The 16572-nt window shown below is 40.0% G+C and overlaps 1 protein-coding gene across 8 annotated transcripts in view; it reads left to right on the top strand.

The window, feature by feature from the left end:
* The window catches only part of RASGRP3 (RAS guanyl releasing protein 3), a 110391-nt gene that overhangs the window by 45591 nt on the left and 48228 nt on the right, over positions 1 to 16572 (top strand). Inside the window, exon 1 of one of the 8 annotated variants that reach the window (XM_043918264.1) lies at positions 12305 to 12371. The exons of the other annotated variants lie outside the window; for them this stretch is intronic. The gene's annotated coding sequence lies outside the window, so the exon portion shown is untranslated. Of the gene's footprint in view, positions 1 to 12304; positions 12372 to 16572 lie in introns of those variants that run through there. 8 annotated transcript variants of the gene reach the window in all.

Genomic DNA, 16572 nt, shown 5'->3' with positions numbered 1-16572 from the left:
CAACAAAATGTCATCGGTCTAAATTGTTGTACGCCCCATTTGAAAGGACACCGTTTGACAGTGTTTTTGTGAAGTGGCTAGGATTATACCATAGTGTATGCAGCCTTGGCGCCCTCTCCTCTGCTGCCCCGTGGGGCGTGTCCTATGAAGCAGGTGGACCCCCAGCACAGAGCCCACCCCCACGCCCCTGGCTGATGGCATCTGACCAGGGTACTGAAGGGTAACAGAAGTGAATGAAGTGGTGAAGGAAGCAACTTCACAGAGGGGAGTAGTGATAGTATTTCTAAACCTTGATGGGGCCATAGATGCCTCTGCAAGAAGAAAACTGTGTTTTTAAATTGGATCCTAAGTCTAAGGTTGCTCATGGACTCTTAGGAGAATGTGAAAATTTCTATTAATATACCTCAAAGTTTTGTGACTTTAAAAAGCTGGTGGTGAGAATCAAGGAATGATTTTGTGTTTCCTCTCCTTTTGCATTGGACAACTTAATCTGTTTTAAAATATAAAAAAATAAAAATGGCATCAGATGGTGGATCCTCAGAGAATGTTGATTTTCCTGTGTCTTCTGAAATCCTCTGGGCAACCAGCCTCTGTGTGTTTGAGCAGTGGTTCTTAAACTTTTATTGATCAAAAGCCCCTTTAAAAGCTCATGGACACAAACACAAAATTCTACATAGGATGCCAGAAGTCTTTATATATCTCTGATTCTTGGTTGACAGCCAAGAATGGACTGAATGTGTGTTCACCCCAAATTCATATGTTAAAGCTCTAACTCTCATTGCAAGTATATTTGGTGACAGAGCCTAGAAGAAGGTAATTAAGGTTGAATGAGGTAATAAGCATGGGGGCCTAATCCAATAGGGCTCTGCCCTTTTAAGAAAAAGGTCCTCTGTCTACCATGTGAGGACACAGCAGAAGGCTGCAAGTCAGGAAGGGAGTCTCACCAGGAATTGGACTGGCAGCATCTTGATCTTGGATTTCCTAGCTTCTAGAACTATGAGAAATTTCCTTTTTTTTCCCTTTGGTCATACCACACAGCTTGTAGGATCTTAGTTCCCCAGCCAGAGGTTGAACCGGTGCCCCTGGCAGTGGAAGCATGGAGTCTTAACTGCTGAATTACCAGGGAATTCCTAGAACTATGAGACCTTTCTGTTCAAGCCACCTTGTCTGTGATATCTGTCATAGCAGTACAAGCAAACTAAGCCAAGTCTCTATGGTAGAAGCTGGTTTTCCCCGCAAAATGTCTACAGTCAGTGATCCATGAAGGAGTGGGCTGGGAGAGGGGGACTCCCGAGCGAGCTCACTTTCTGTGTGTGCAAGAGCCACGCTGTGGGGTGTATGGCAGAAGCCTGGATGCACAGGAACAAGATCAGCTGGCAGCACCGTGCCTGGCTCTCTTTCTGCCCTGGGCTTCATGCGTCCACGCTACAGAACAAAGTCCGAAGGCCATGCAGAAGAATGACGAGCTCATGCTGCGTGTGGGCCATTTCTGTAGGTTCTCCTTCATTTCACTGGGCGTGCTGTCCATCTTGGCCCAGCGGCCTCCTTGAATTTCTTTCAAACATTTCATGAGGCAGGTATCCTCCTGAATACAACAATCCCATTTTGTAAAGTAGATCTTTTCCCCCAGAGTTAAGTTTGGGATCTCCTGAGCCAGGAATAAACTGATGGGAATGTGGGAAGCACTTGCTTCTTAAAAATCCACTTGCCTTGTCATCATCCCTCGTGAAGAATCTGCTGCTGTCTGCTGTGAGTGGAATTTGAGGACAAGGACAATGAGAGCTGCAATTTGTAGACCATTTGGTCCCAAACCTGGAGTCTCAAAGCCTGTAGTGGTGTTGAAGGAGTGAGTTTAGACTGGAGGAGTAGAGCAGCTAGAGCTCTTTTCTGGAAGAACTTGAAAAGCCAGGGCCTTCCGTGGTAGTCCCGTGGTTCAGAACCCACCTGCTAAGGCAGGGGACATGGGTTCAATACCTGGTCTGGGAAGATCCCACATGCTGCCGAGCAACTAAGCCTGAGCGCCACAACTCCTGAGCCTGCGCTCCAGAGTTACAAGCTGCTACTGCTGACGCCACTGAAATGAGAAGCCCCCGCACGGCGGTGAAGAGTAATCCCCACTCTCTGCAACTAGAGAAAACCTGCATACAGCAACGAGGACCCAGCACAACTAAAATAAATAACTAACCATTAAAAGAAGAGAGAAGCCAAAGTTTGAGTGACCAAAGGTAACCAAGAAAATACATGGGGTTCCATGTGATAAGAGGAAATGACTGGACAGTGTTCAGGATCAAGGCATCAGAGCCAGAGAGCCAGCTGTTTGTACCAAGAGGAATTTTGAGTTCCAAGACTCCATCTTCTCAATTTCACTTTTACTACCCATCTTTACACCTGATCTCAAAGGTACCCAGAACTACTTCTGATGTCCAGTGACCACCAACTGGGGATTTTAGCTTCGTACCAAAACCCCCACGTCATTTTAGACCCCCGAATACAAAAACTATTTCCACAAAGGGAGATGATTAGGTTGGAATAGTTTTTTGCAAAGTTCGAGTGTCAAATTACCGTGAAATCAGAATGGTGAGCAGAAATTCCACAACTCACAGCAACATCCATGCTGATTCATTTCTTCATATCGACAGGGCAAAGAGCTGCTTCTTATCAGAAAACTCACACTTTCTTAAGCAGATGCATTAGTTTAAAACAGCCTCTGACACATGCACTTTTTATGTTCCAGGAACCGGACTCACTATGAGTCTGCATGCTATGGAAGCTCTACTATGATGGTGTCTTTTCCTTTGTCTCATTATCTCACTGTTTAAACTTGGGCGAATTATGGTATCTTTTTGACCCTGGGCTTCTCCTTTATAAAGTGAGGTCATTAAACTGATAAATAAGAGGTTCCCTAGAAAAGTGGAAAAAACATGCCTATGTCTTTCCTGCACCACAGTCTATTTCTCTATTAGAACTAGAGAGTTTCTCTGAATAGACAAAAAAACCTCTCTCAGAAGACTTGAATGAGCAAGATGAGGAAATCAGGTGTTTAGAGGTCAATCCTTGCAGCTGTACTGACTGGTAAATAACCCTCGCCTGGTTGCTGGTTTCTCTGTTTAGAATCATAAACAACAGCAAAGAAAGAATACCAGCTCAGCTTGTACCGTCACTAGTTATCCAAGTGATTCATTATCTAAGGACTGGAAATGATCTTGGAAATTATGCACAGGAAATTATCCTGAAAAGTCTACAGTGACGAGTACCTGTGAGTGACTCAGATCTGACAGGGAGGAATAAGCTGTGACTGGTTGTAGTCAACAAATCCAAAGCAACAGAGAGAGGAAGTGGGAGAGAGTGAAACTAGACACTTACTGTAGTGTATGGAATCTGAAAATGCATTTGCCTCTAAGCATGAGTAGATACATAATTTTTGTATAGATAGCCCTGTATACATTCTATTTTCCTGTAATCGTTCCAGAATCTACAAAGTAAAGTGTTGAGAGACATTGGCACCAAGTTCCCATGCTCTTTGGGAATCAATAGTTTGTTGACCAATATTTTGTTGATTATGAGAACTTTTCTGTAAAAGAGAAGCACAGAAATCTGACTGGACTTCCCTGGCATTCCAGTGGTTAAGACTCTGCATTTCCAATGCAGAGGGCACAAGTTTGGTCCCTGGTCAGGGAGCAAAGATCCCGCATGCCTCAGGGCATGGCCGAAAACAAAAGAAAGAAATAAAAATACAGAAATCTGAAGAAACTGCAAAAGTTGGAGGTAATCTAGATATTTTAAGCACATTATAAGTGAAAATAAAGAAGATTTTATCAGCCTGACCAGCCTTGACAAATGCTGTGGAAATCCCTAAACTTTTCTTGTTTGGACAAGGATTGTCTTACAATCTGAACCTACTTTTTGAATGAAAATAGGCCAGAAGGCATAGGAGCTGTCTTGTGATTCTTCCTTGTCCAGTCCATGAATAGGAACATTCTAAAGAGTCCTTCTTGGCATCTGTGATGTCAGTGAGCAGCCTGGTGAGCCTGAGATAGGAACTTGCAAAGGCAAATGTGTGCAGGGCCAGGAAGGGACCAGAATGAGTGAAGTGGATGAGGGATAAAAAGAATTATCTCTGTCTGGGACAAGTGGCATTTCACTTTCCTCTTAAATGTCTTAATATAGTGGGATGATAAATGGCTGTGACACTTGGCCTCTGTTTGGGGAGATGGTAGAGGGTAGTGGGGACTTTAGGGAACTCAGAAGTGATTACTCTTCAGCTCCAGCTACATGTTGCCTGGTGGGAATGCAGTCCTAAAACCAGCAGATCTGATTTTTCCATAAGAATCGAGAAAACTGGATTTTTTAAAGTGAAAGTCTGGACTTGTACCTTTTTGCAGCTAATTCAAAATATTTGCAACTTTGTGAGAGCCAATCCTGTGTGAGGAAGTCTAACAAAAATACATCTTCAAGTGTGATCTCTGTAGGAGGTCACTATTTTGCAACCTGCTGATGCTGAGTGAGTAAGAACTTGTTAACGCACACCATCTTCACTTGGGAGGAAAAAAGACTAACACTTGTGGTTTATTATTTACATGTCTTCAAGTAGATTTTTACAGATAATGAGAAAAATGCAAAAGAGAAGGGCATTTGAGGGGCTTCTCTGCTGGCCCAGTGGCTAAGACTCTGCACTCCCAATGCAGGGGGCCTGGGTTCGATCCCTGGTCAGGGAACTAAATCTCACATGCCACAATGAAGATGGAAGATCCCATGTGCTGAACTAAGATCTGGCAGCCAAATAAGTAAATGTAAAAAAAAAAAGGGACATTTGAGAACAATATTTATAATGTATATATGGCCACTATACTTTCATATTTAATTGTCATGGCATCAGAACCGAAGTTATTATAGAAAGGATGATTTTCTGTTAGGACCTGCAGGCACATCTATATGAGATATTGCTGATGTCACGCATGACACTTGTTCAGTCACTTTGATGCTAGTATGATTCTCAGTCAAACAAACAAAAAAAAACCTAAAAAACTTACTGGAAAGACTCAGGTTCTTCCACAAAATATGGAGATTTAGATACATCTAGATGACAAAAGGAATAGTCTTTATAGACAAAAGACAATAGTCTTTATAAATCAGATGTTTGGCACTCTAGACAACACATTATTGAATTAAAAAAATCTTGTTCTTTTCCAAAATCAAAATTAGATATTTGCAAAGAAACTATAATTACTAAAAACAAAGACATTTTTTTTTTTATAAAATCTGGGCTTCCTCTACATTGTTTTAGATGCATGAAAATATTACATTTTGGATTTTGAGCATTCTTTGAGTTTTCAGTGAGATACTGCTTCAGACATTCCAGTATTGTCCCCCAGTCATTGATGTTTTTATGATGGGTTTTTGCCTTTATTTCCCAAACCAAATGTTAACTACATTATTATGAAGTGGTAAGTTAATGAGAGATTTAACCATTTTCTTCTGTTATTTTTCTGTTTTAAAAATTCCATAGATAATTTATGTTGCATTTAGTAGGGAGGAAGTATCCTTTTTGCCTAAGTTCTTGTTGAATACCTTCAGGTTTTATGTGATTAATAGTTAAAGAGTGTCTAAGATAAATAAATAAATACATGTCCAGTTTCCTGGACTAGTAATAAGAAGCAAGTGTTGAAAAAAGTCACTGAGCGTGAGATATTGTGGTGAGATAAAGATTAACAAGTGCATAAAACTATGTGAACATGCGGACTTGTGAAATCCCCACAAATTACCACAGAAGCCGATGAGGTTCTCATTCTAATTTTAGCACCCCGCTTGGTTTCACTTACTATTTCAGCTCTTCAACACCCTTCTTGTGACAAGTAGATCCATCAGCAAAACTTTTAGTGGAAATGTTTTTGTGTAATAGCTACTCTCAAGAATTGTTTTTGAGGACATTAGTAATCTAACATTTATTTTCATTCTGCAGAAGAATGAATGCAATGTGAAGACCTGGGTCCCATTCATGACTCTTTGTTACACACAAGATATTGCATTTCTAACTGTGTCTACTAAACTCTCCTGGACTCTCTGGGGGCATGTATATGTCTTTGTGGGGATTCCCAGGTGGTAATAGTGGTGAAAAACCCACCAACCAATTCAGGAGATGTAGGAGTCATGGGTTTGATCCCTGGGTTGGGAAGATCCCCTGGAGGAGGGTATGGCAATCCACTCCAATATTTTCATCTGGAGAATCCCCCTGGACAGAGGAGCTTGGCTGGCTACAGTCCATGATGTCACAAAGAGTCAGACATGACTGAGCATGCATGGATGCATGTGAAGCCTACACAGACATACAGAAAAAGGCTACATTAGATTATTTCACATGGACCGTCAGAGGCTTTTAGTTCTGATCCTGAGAACATGGTATTCTCTCTCCCTCTCTCCATGTTTGTTGAGTGAGTAAATAAACACATAGGTACTTTAACTCCAGTTTTAAGACCTCACCATTCTGTTGGCATTCCTGCTCTCTCCACACCTGTCTGCTTTCTTCAATGTCCCGTTCTCTGCAAACAGTGTTCTTTTCTCTGATCAGTGAAACCTCACTTATGCTTTAAGGCACAGTTTAATTCTGTGAGTCAGAACTTGTTTTTACTTCTCTCATGACTCTTTCATAATGCCCTGTATCATAATTTCTGTCCATGTGTCTTCCCTCTTTAGACCCTATGGTCTCTGTACCTGATATATACTTGTACCCCTGCCATGGTGTCAATCACACTGCCTGGCACAGAAGTAAGTATTTATGATGCAGATGAGAAAGTGACTGGAAGAAGTATTTGGTGTATTTTTATTCTCTCTAACATAAATCTGTACTACTACAAATTTGGAAGCATGTCTTGAAATTTCATTATGGGCATGCTAATATAAAAGAAGTAAATTCATTCAACAGTCCAAAGAAAAAGCTTGAGACAAAAGTAAGATTAGAGAAGAAAACTGGAGAAGAAACAAATTTGAAGTTTAGAGACCATGTTGGAAGGCTATGATAGCAGAAAAAGGTAACCACATATAAGTTATCGACATACTTCTGTGTTGGGGGCTAGAAAGACGAGAAGACAGGGTCTACTTCTTACCAAATTAGTGGGGAGACAGAACTACTGAGTAACATAAATCATACAAAGCCTGAAGGAAGTCAGTATGTTGGGTGCCATAGTCTGCCTGGAAGAGTTGGGAGGGAAGAGGAGAATTCAAATAGGCCTTTGAAAAGTGAGTTTGTGATTGCATGCAGACATACTTGGGGGAGGAGAGCCATTCTAAGAAAAAACAGTATGTGCAAAGCATGATGTTGTAGTTCAAGCTGCTGTTAAACCATATCATAGACTGCGAGGCTTAAATAACAAACCGCACTCATGAGTTAATTACCTCCCAACAACCCCACCTCCAAATACCATCACGTTGAGGATTCAGGTTTCAATATATGAATTTGCTGGGGGATTCAAACATTCAGTCCCTATCATGTGGGCATTAGGAAAAAGAAGTTCATTTTACAACAACAGGTAAAATGGAGGTGAGGAAAGAAGAGTGAGGGATTAGGTGGACAGTGAGGGCCACTCATGAAAGGCTTCGCATGCCAGGCAAAGACTTGTTATCGAGCAGATAGGGAATAGTGGGAGAATTTTGAATAGGGGAGTTATGTCCTCAGTCTGATAATTCGGAAAGATTGATTTGGCACCAGCAGAAAGAAGAGAGAAACAGGATATAAGAGTTGATCTAGAAGCCTGACGAGTAAGCATTCTGTGGACCAGGGGAAAGGTAACAACAGCTTGAACCCAGGAGCAGCAGTGGACAGGAAAACAAGTGGAGGTGTATGAGAAAGTGTCTGGAGGTTCATGATCAGACTTGGATATGGAGGGATGATGAAAGAAGGCACTAGGCGATCTAGGGTGAATCCCAAGTTTCTGGCATGGAATACTGGAAGAAAGGTTGAGCTATAAATCAAGGAAGGAAATACAGGAAATATAGCAGTTTAGGAAAGTGACGAGGATATCTTTTGAAGTAATTAAAAATTAATTGGTATAATTCACATACCATTAGAATCTACCTTTTTTTTAATTAAAGTAAAATTGTTTTACAATGTTGTGTTAGTTCCTGGTGTATAAGGAAGTAAATCAGCTATGTGTATACATATATCCCCTCCCTCTTGAGACTCCCTTTCAGCCCCCCATCCCACCTCTCTAGGTCATCACAGGGCACCAAGCTGAGCTACCTATGCTAGACAGCAGCTTCCCGCTAGCTGAATCTATTTTCTAGAACCTACCTTTTTAAAGTGCATTTGTAGTATATTCACAAGGAATTTAGTATATTCCAGAACATTTTCATCACCCCCAAATGGAAACCCTGAGTCTTCTCAGTTGCTCCCTCCTCGTCCCTTCCCTCAGCCCCTGGCAACTGCTACTAAGAGTTTACTTTCTGTCTCTACCTGCTAGATTCGCCTATTCTGGACATTTCATATAAGTGGAATTTACAATATATGGCCTTTAAATATTTACAATGGCCTTTATAATTTACAATATACGGCCATATATATATACAGTAGATGGCCTTTTTGTCTGGCTTCTTTTACTTAGCATTATATTTAGAAGGTTTATCCTTATAACATGTATCAGTACTTCATTTCTTTCTATGGCTAAGTAATGTTCCATTGTATAGATACACCTCGTTTTGTTTTTCCATTCATCAGTTCATGGACATTTGGGTTGTTTTTACTTTGGCACTATTGTGAATATTACTTCTATGAATATTTGTGTACAAACTTTTTGTAGACATACGTTTTCAATTCTCTTGGGTATATACCCAGGAGTGAATTTTCTCGACCATATATGGTAACTCTAAGTTTTTGTGGAGCTGCAAAACTGTTTTCCAAAGTGGCTTCTTCGTTTTACATTTCCACTAGCGATATATGATGGTAAGAAATGCAAACTTACCCTGAAGTTAAGTAGAACTCTCCCAGAGTCACTCATTAATAAGGAGCAGAGCCTAGATGTTATCCCAAGCGTGCCTTTCTCCAGAGTCCAATCTGTCCTCCCCAGCCTCTGGGATCTAATACCTGATGGCCTGAGGTGGATTTGATGTAATAATAATAGAAATAAAGTGCACAGTAAATGTAATGTGCTTGAATAATCCCCAAACCACCCCTCCCACCACCACATCTGTGGAATAATTGTCTTCCTTGAAACTGGTCCCTCGTCGTGAAAAAGGTTGGGGACTGCTACTATACAGTATATCACATAGCTGGAGTCACTGATGCAGAGGTGGTGATTGAATCTTGTGATTGTGGATGAGTTTACATGGAGAGTTTGAGGCAAAATGGAAAGTCACGGAGACTGCAAACCTCCAGCAGTAGAAGATCCTGCACATCAGACTGGGAAGTGTGACCAGAGGCATAGGAGGCAAATCAGGGGAGAGAAGATGGCAGGAAAATCATTCGAGGGGAGAATTTTAGGGTGAGTGTGGTCAAGAGGTAACACAGGGCAGCTGAGCCTTGACATAACCTGTGACAGAACGCACTGACTTCTCTACCAGAGTGTTTTCGGAGAGGTGTAGAGGTGGGGAGTGGAGGGAGAATTGATTTTGACTGGCTGAAGAGGGGGTGAAATCAAGCCAGCAAATTCTACTTGGCCGTGGAGGATGGGGAAAGAGGAGAGATGGCCAATGGACAGCTTGTGTTCTTTGAGGCCGGGAAAAACATTTCATGTTTACTTAAACTGCTAACGATTTAGTTCCAATTCATCAGTTCCTCCCTTGTTTTATAACTGTGCCAACCAAATCCTTACTCCCGTTTCTTTGCCTCTTCTAACTCTTTAACAGTGACTTTGTAAAAAGCTATCTTCCTCTCCCTCTCTCTTTCTTTCCCCTCCTTTGTCTCTCTAACTAAATATATCTATCACTTTCATGTTTCCAGAAGCTACACAATTTCTGAAGTTTGATTTGGCATATGGAGCTTCCCTTGTAGCTCAGTCGGTAAAAAATCTGCCTGCAATGCAAGAGACCTGGGTTCGATTCGGATAGGGAACCAGTGTTGTCGACCTCTAAACTTACTTGAGAATTCCAAAAGTTCTTTTAGTGTTTTTGACAGATCCTCACCAATCTCCTTGTCCTCCATGTATAAATCTACGAGTAATCCATTTATAGTATTGTTCTAATGTGGAAATATATTCTAAATTCTGAATAACAACTTTTCAAATATAGCTTAGAACATTTCATAGTTTTAGGACTTCCTTTTTTTCCTGTTGTGTTTAATGCCCTTAAAATCTCTTCAAATGAAGGCTGTTTTTGGTCTGATGGGGAAGGCAGAGTCATGTTATTTCTCTCATGTTAGGGATGATAAAAGTGAACCTTAGAGAAATTAAGCGGGACCAAAGATAGGACTGAAATTTACTGTTCACTCATGTTTTCTCTTGTTGGTATGTACTGCAATCTCTTCTCAGGAGTAAGGTGAAATTAGCTAATGTCTTAGATGGGAGAAAGAGATATCACCACCTCTTGAGATTTGTTTTTCTTTGACAGAAAGAAAGAAACATTTGCTGCAGGAGAAAAATCTGAAATAAAAGAATCATTAAGTGGTGCCTTCTAATTATAGGCTTCAAGCTGTGTATGTTTGATTGAGAATACAGAAATAATTTTTAAAAAAGCATTTTGGGGAGGTTACAATAATTTACTTTTAATTTGTTCCAATAAAAAGTGTACCTCCAAATCCTTCATTCAGGAGTAGTTTCAAACTGAGACTTGGAGAGAGTGGGACAAATTAAGAGAATAGCATAGAAACGTACACATTACCATACATAACATAGATAGCAAGTGAGAATTTGCTGTGTAAAACAAGGAGCTCAACCCAGTGTTCTGTGACAACCTAGAGGGATGGGATGGGAGGGAGGTGGGAGGGGGTTCGGGAAGGAGGGGATATATGTATACCTGTGGCTGATTCATACTGATGTGCGGCAGAGGCCAACACTGAAGCAATTGTCTTCTAATAGTTGTATTTTGTTCTATACTTCTTAATATTGTATAATTATAATCTCTGATAATTAAAAAAAATAAAAAATGGAAATAAAGTTTTCATAACACTAAAAAAAAGAATGCTATAAGCATATGAGTTCTGAGCAAGTGCAAAAGATTTTCACTTATATATGTATAGCTGGTTCACTTTACTGTACAGTAGGAACTAACACAACATTGTAAATCAACCATACTCCAATAAAAATTAATTAAAAAATAAATATAAACTAAATGGCAACCCACTCCAGTATTCTTGCCTGTAGAATCCCATGGACAGAGGAGCCTGGCAGGCTTCAGTCCAAGGGATCGCAAGAGTTGGACACAACTTAGCAACTAAACCACCACCACCAAAGTTTTAGAAAAAAATTTCACTTGTATGAGAACATTGTACAGTTCACTTGAAAAGGAGAAATTAATACTACATCTTCAAGTAGGTCTGTATCTCAGTAAACAAAATTAGCATCAAAATGGAGTAAGAAATCTAGTTTTTAAAGCTTATCAGTGTAAGTAATAAAATTAAATAAATAATGATAATGATCAAGCGTTGTACAGTCCCTATCTTTTTGTGGTATATTCATTACTTATACGGAGAAGGCCATGGCACCCCACTCCAGTACTCTTGCCTGGAAAATCCCATGGATGGAGGAGCCCGATAGGCTGCTGTCCATGGGGTCGCTAAGGGTTGGACACAACTGAGCGACTTCCCTTTCACTTTTCACTTTCATGCATTGGAGAAGGAAATGGCAACCCACTCCAGTGTTCTTGCCTGGAGAATCCCAGGGACGGGGGAGCCTGGTGGGCTGCCGTCTATGGGGTCGCACAGAGTCGGACACGACTGAAGTGACTTAGCAGCAGCAGCAGCATTACTTATATGTTTTTTAAATCTTCAAAATTCAACTCATACCTGCCCAGCCCCAATCATTTTACTTTTAACAGTTCTTATTCCAAATACTGTCTTCTGTGTGTTCTTATTCTTTTTTCACATGATGCTAAGTTTTGATAGCAGATTGGTAATATCCATTTCCTGCCCAATTCTAAAATCATGCTCATTCTAGCCACTTTGCTATCTGACACCAGTGAATTTTGCTTGTGTTTTCTGTTTTTGTTTGTGACCCATAAACTCAGTACTCTCAGGTGTCTCCTCTTTGAGGAAGACTACCTAAATCTCTTTGGTTAAATTTGGTCCAATTCCTAGGCTCCTATAATGTCTTGGGCATATGTCTCTGATGCTGGACTTAACACTGTTTTATAATAACCAGTTTATAATGGGTCTCCCTCACAGGGATGTGGGTCTTTATGAACATCTCTTTATCCCTTCAACCCATAGCACAGTGCTGAACATTTAATAGGTAAGTAGTAATCACTGGCCTTTTTGCTCAATCAAACAAATGCCTTTCTCTGAAAGCATGGAGACAATTTGAAGGCAATATTTCATTGTGTTATCTTCTTGCTGCATTCCTTTGTAACAACTTAGAACTCAGGTTTTGAAATCCTCTCCCAGTCCCTTCAGAGACAGGCAGCTTCCACTCCCAGCTCCAAGTGGTGATAGGTAAGAGAGAGATTTTATCCTCCAGGCTGTGTCTTCTGTTCACATTCTCTTGCTTCTCAGTGGTGGTCTGTGTAATGTCTTCATTCCTTTGGAGCCTCTTTTGTATAGATTCTGTTCCCTGAAATTGTCAATTGAGCCTCAGTGGGAGGACACCAGAGTTTTACTTAACCCATGCCCGTTACTGAGAATGTCCTCCTGCTCATGGTGGGTTCAGAGGCATGAGGATGTTAGTGTTGGCAGCAAGTACTAAATGGAAGTTAATAACTAGCTCAGAGCTCATCCCACAAGGCCTCCTTGCATTTTCTTTTGGTAACAAATAACGAAGTTTTGCTGCTGTTGTTCAGCCGCTAAGTCGTGCCCGACTCTCTGCCACCCCATGGGCTGCAGCACGCCAGGCTCCTCTGTCCTCCACTGTCTCCTGGAGTTTGCTCAAATTCATGTCCACTGAGTCAGTGATGCCATCTAACCATCTCATCCTCTGTCGCCCTCTTCTCCTTTTGCCTTCAATCTTTCCCAGCATCAGGGCATTTTCCCAGAGTCAACTGTTTTTTTTAGCTGCATTTTATTTATTGCTGGATTTCTGTGGTGGGGTCTGGCCTTCCAGAATCCATTGGGTAAAGTGCTCAGCACAGTGACTGGATTGTAGTACTCAAAAAGATGACTTCCTTTTCCTCCTTCTCCTCCATCATCATCATCATACACTCACTCTAAGGTAAATAAGCAATCAAAGGGTAAGGGAATATTACTTTATTTCAAGGCATTTGGAACCAGGTCTTTCCAAAGTACTAATGCCACAGACAGGATTGGTATGAATATATTTTTGGCATCTTCAGGAGAAGAAAGTATTGATCCTTAAAGAAAAAACCCCATTTTCCCAAAGTTTAAAGTGTTAACTTCTGAGCTAAGCATCTCCTATTTCTGGGTCTTATTTGGGGGATATTTACAATTTGAATACTGGGATTGCCATAACCCTTCTGTGTGGGTGAATGTGTCCATCTAGAAACTATCTGACTGAAAATGCCTAATATGTGTATATGTTAATACTCTTCCATGTTCATTTACAGCCAAATGCAAGGAAAATACCCCCTTGGTTTGGACTTTAGAGTTCACTGCATTTTTAAAATTTTTATTTTTTAATTGAAGGATAATTGCTTTACAATATTGTGCTGATTTCTGACAGACATCAACATGAATTAGCCATAGGTATACATATACCCCCTCCCACTTACCACCCCATCCCACCCCTCTAGGCGGTCACAGAGCGCTGGTTTGAGTTCTCTTCCACTGCATTTATTGCTAGAACTTCTTCAAGACTTTAACTTCTCATTCAACTCATGTCAGATCGCTGCAAATATGTTAGTTTGGTTGTCAATATTAAATATTGTTAACCAAGAAAAAATAAATAAAATACAGTTAACCTTTTAACCAATACTTAATTGTTACAAAAAAATGCTATGAGGGCTTGTGAGATGAGCTCTGAGATGGTTATCGACTTCTGTTCAGTGTTTGGTACCAGTGAGTCCCTAAATTGTCAAGCTTGTGGTAATAATGATTGTTATTCATTTTCAGACAATGGTGCCAGTGATAGAATGCTTAGAGGCTAAGCAAAGGGAACAGTAAACATTTGTTCTAGATAATGCCTAAAAATTGATCTAATAGGCAAGCATTAGCAACAGCTAACATTTGTCTGGATAGTGAAAAGAATATAAATTTTGGAGTCAGATGGACTTAGCTCTCAATTTAACTAGTAATATGATATGGACAAATAATTTCACCTCTCTAGGCCTCAATTTCCTCCTCTATGAAATGGTTATAATAATACCTAGCTTTCAGGGTGTTATAAGGTTTAACCTAATATAGGTAATTTCCCCAACATTATGTCTATCACATTATATGCCCCAACTTAGTATTTGTATAAGTTATTATTATTTTGCTTTCTAAAATCCAGGACAACATTGATTATTAATGCTCCATTAATTTAGTAAAAGCTCTTTGTAGGAAAAAAATAAACAAGCAAAACAAATAAAAATCTCATTGTGACACTAAATAAACCTGTCTAAGTCAAAAATGAAAAAAATTGCTTTTATATTTGAGAGATTCAATATTATCCATGACTATTGCTTCTGGCCAGTCTTAAGTAGAATTTGGAAATATTGATCCACTGTCTGTAAATGTGGGATACTTTCTTCTGTGGGTCATCATTGTGGCCCATTTAAAATGCTTTAACTTTGCCAGTAGCACTAGGCTCATTTTCTAAGTTCATACTATCATACTTTCTAAGTTGCTTTGTGATAGAGTCAACCCTGACATTGCTGGCATTGAGACTTTAACAGAGCACTTGAGGAAAAGTAACTGATTGAAGGAAATAAAGTAGAAAGATAAGTTCCAAGAACTCAGAGTTGACGTTGAAAGAAATGAAAAAGAAAATTAAAAGAAGACCAACACAGAAATAACCAAAGAATGCTAAATCTGAATAGTTAGCAACAGTAATGTGTCTTGTGACATATGACCTTTTAAAAGGTAACAGATAATGAAACCATTGGGGATTGTGCATGGTGGGTCTGAGACACAGAAACCTTGATTAGAAAGGTAGAGAACATGGGAATGAGAGGCTGAGGTTGAAGTTGCCAGATGAAATTTCCTGGAGCAAGTCAAAGTGTGGTAGGTAAATTATTTCTTTATTATAGTTTCCTTTCCAATTGTATCTGTCTCCCTCTTCCCTGTTGTAAGCAAAGCTAGGTGAGACGGGAGCAGGGACCCATGCCCTCATATGAAAACCATCCAGAAAATGCCAACCATGCTTTAGCTCTGAGGTTCATACTTACAGAAACTTATGTGACTAGATGATAACAGTAGAAACCCAGAATTGCCTGCTCCATACAGAAGAAGATCAATATTTGATCTTCTTGTATTGACATGAGTAAGTAATGTCACCCAAGGAACAAGGAACACTAAACTTCCTCTCAAAACAAACTCCAGAACAAGAGAAAATCAGCCTTTTATTCTTGATGAAAATAATCCAAATACTTCTGGTTTCTTTCTTCTGATCTTACACAGTATCTTTTGTTTATTTTCTCCTCTGGGTAAACTTTAGATCTGCTTCCATCAGACCTTCCAGCGGATGACCTTGTCTCCTTTTTTTAGAGTAAATAGAAGTCACTAGACAGGAAGTTCCTTGACTTCCTGCTATCAAAAGGACAAATATGCCTGTATCTATACCTGTTTTTTCCTCTTCCATGCCTTTACATTGAAAGAGGCAACCTTCTGTTTTATCCAAGGTAAATCCCTCCATCTGGGCACAGTCCATCACTCTTGTCTTCCCAGAGACCTTGTTATATAAGTTCTTTTTCTCCTGCCCCTTAAATTTCCCTTTCTACTGATGCTTAACACTTAAACATGTAACAGATATCCAGAAGCTAACTCAACATTCCCCTTAATATGTCTCAGACACCTCCAACTCAACACGTTCAAAAGTGCATTCATTGTTTGCTGCCCTCTCCATGAACAGAAACTCCTTCCCCCATTCCTTCGTTTCTCAGTCTTAGGGAAATGGCCCATAACCCAACCAAATGTCTAGCTGGAAATCTGGAAATTATCCCTGATTCCTCCTTTCTACTCATTCCCCATAGCCAAACAGATCAGCAAATCTTGTTGGATCTATCATCAAAATATGCTCTGTGACCAATCACGTCTCTCCATTTTCCCTGCCACACATTGGTTTAGATAACCATTATCTCTTGCATGGATAGTTATAATTGACTATGCACTGGTCATTAGTGTAGGTTTTTACTAATTTCTTCTCCATATTGTAGCTGAAAGAATCTTTTAAAAAATCCAAACTTGATCATACCATTCTCCTACTCACCGTTAAAACAATGGATTCTCATTGACTTTCAGATAAAGCCCAAACTCCTTAATATATAAGGCTTAATATAATAAGGCTCATCTCTTGCCCCATTCAATACATCAGTCATTCTAAATATCTTTTAACTTTTCTTAAT

The sequence above is a fragment of the Cervus elaphus genome, chromosome 11, assembly GCF_910594005.1.
Source record: "Cervus elaphus chromosome 11, mCerEla1.1, whole genome shotgun sequence".
Lineage (NCBI taxonomy): Eukaryota > Metazoa > Chordata > Mammalia > Artiodactyla > Cervidae > Cervus > Cervus elaphus.
The sequence above is the reverse complement of the archived record's forward strand: the minus strand, read 5'-3'. Positions and strand labels throughout refer to the sequence as shown.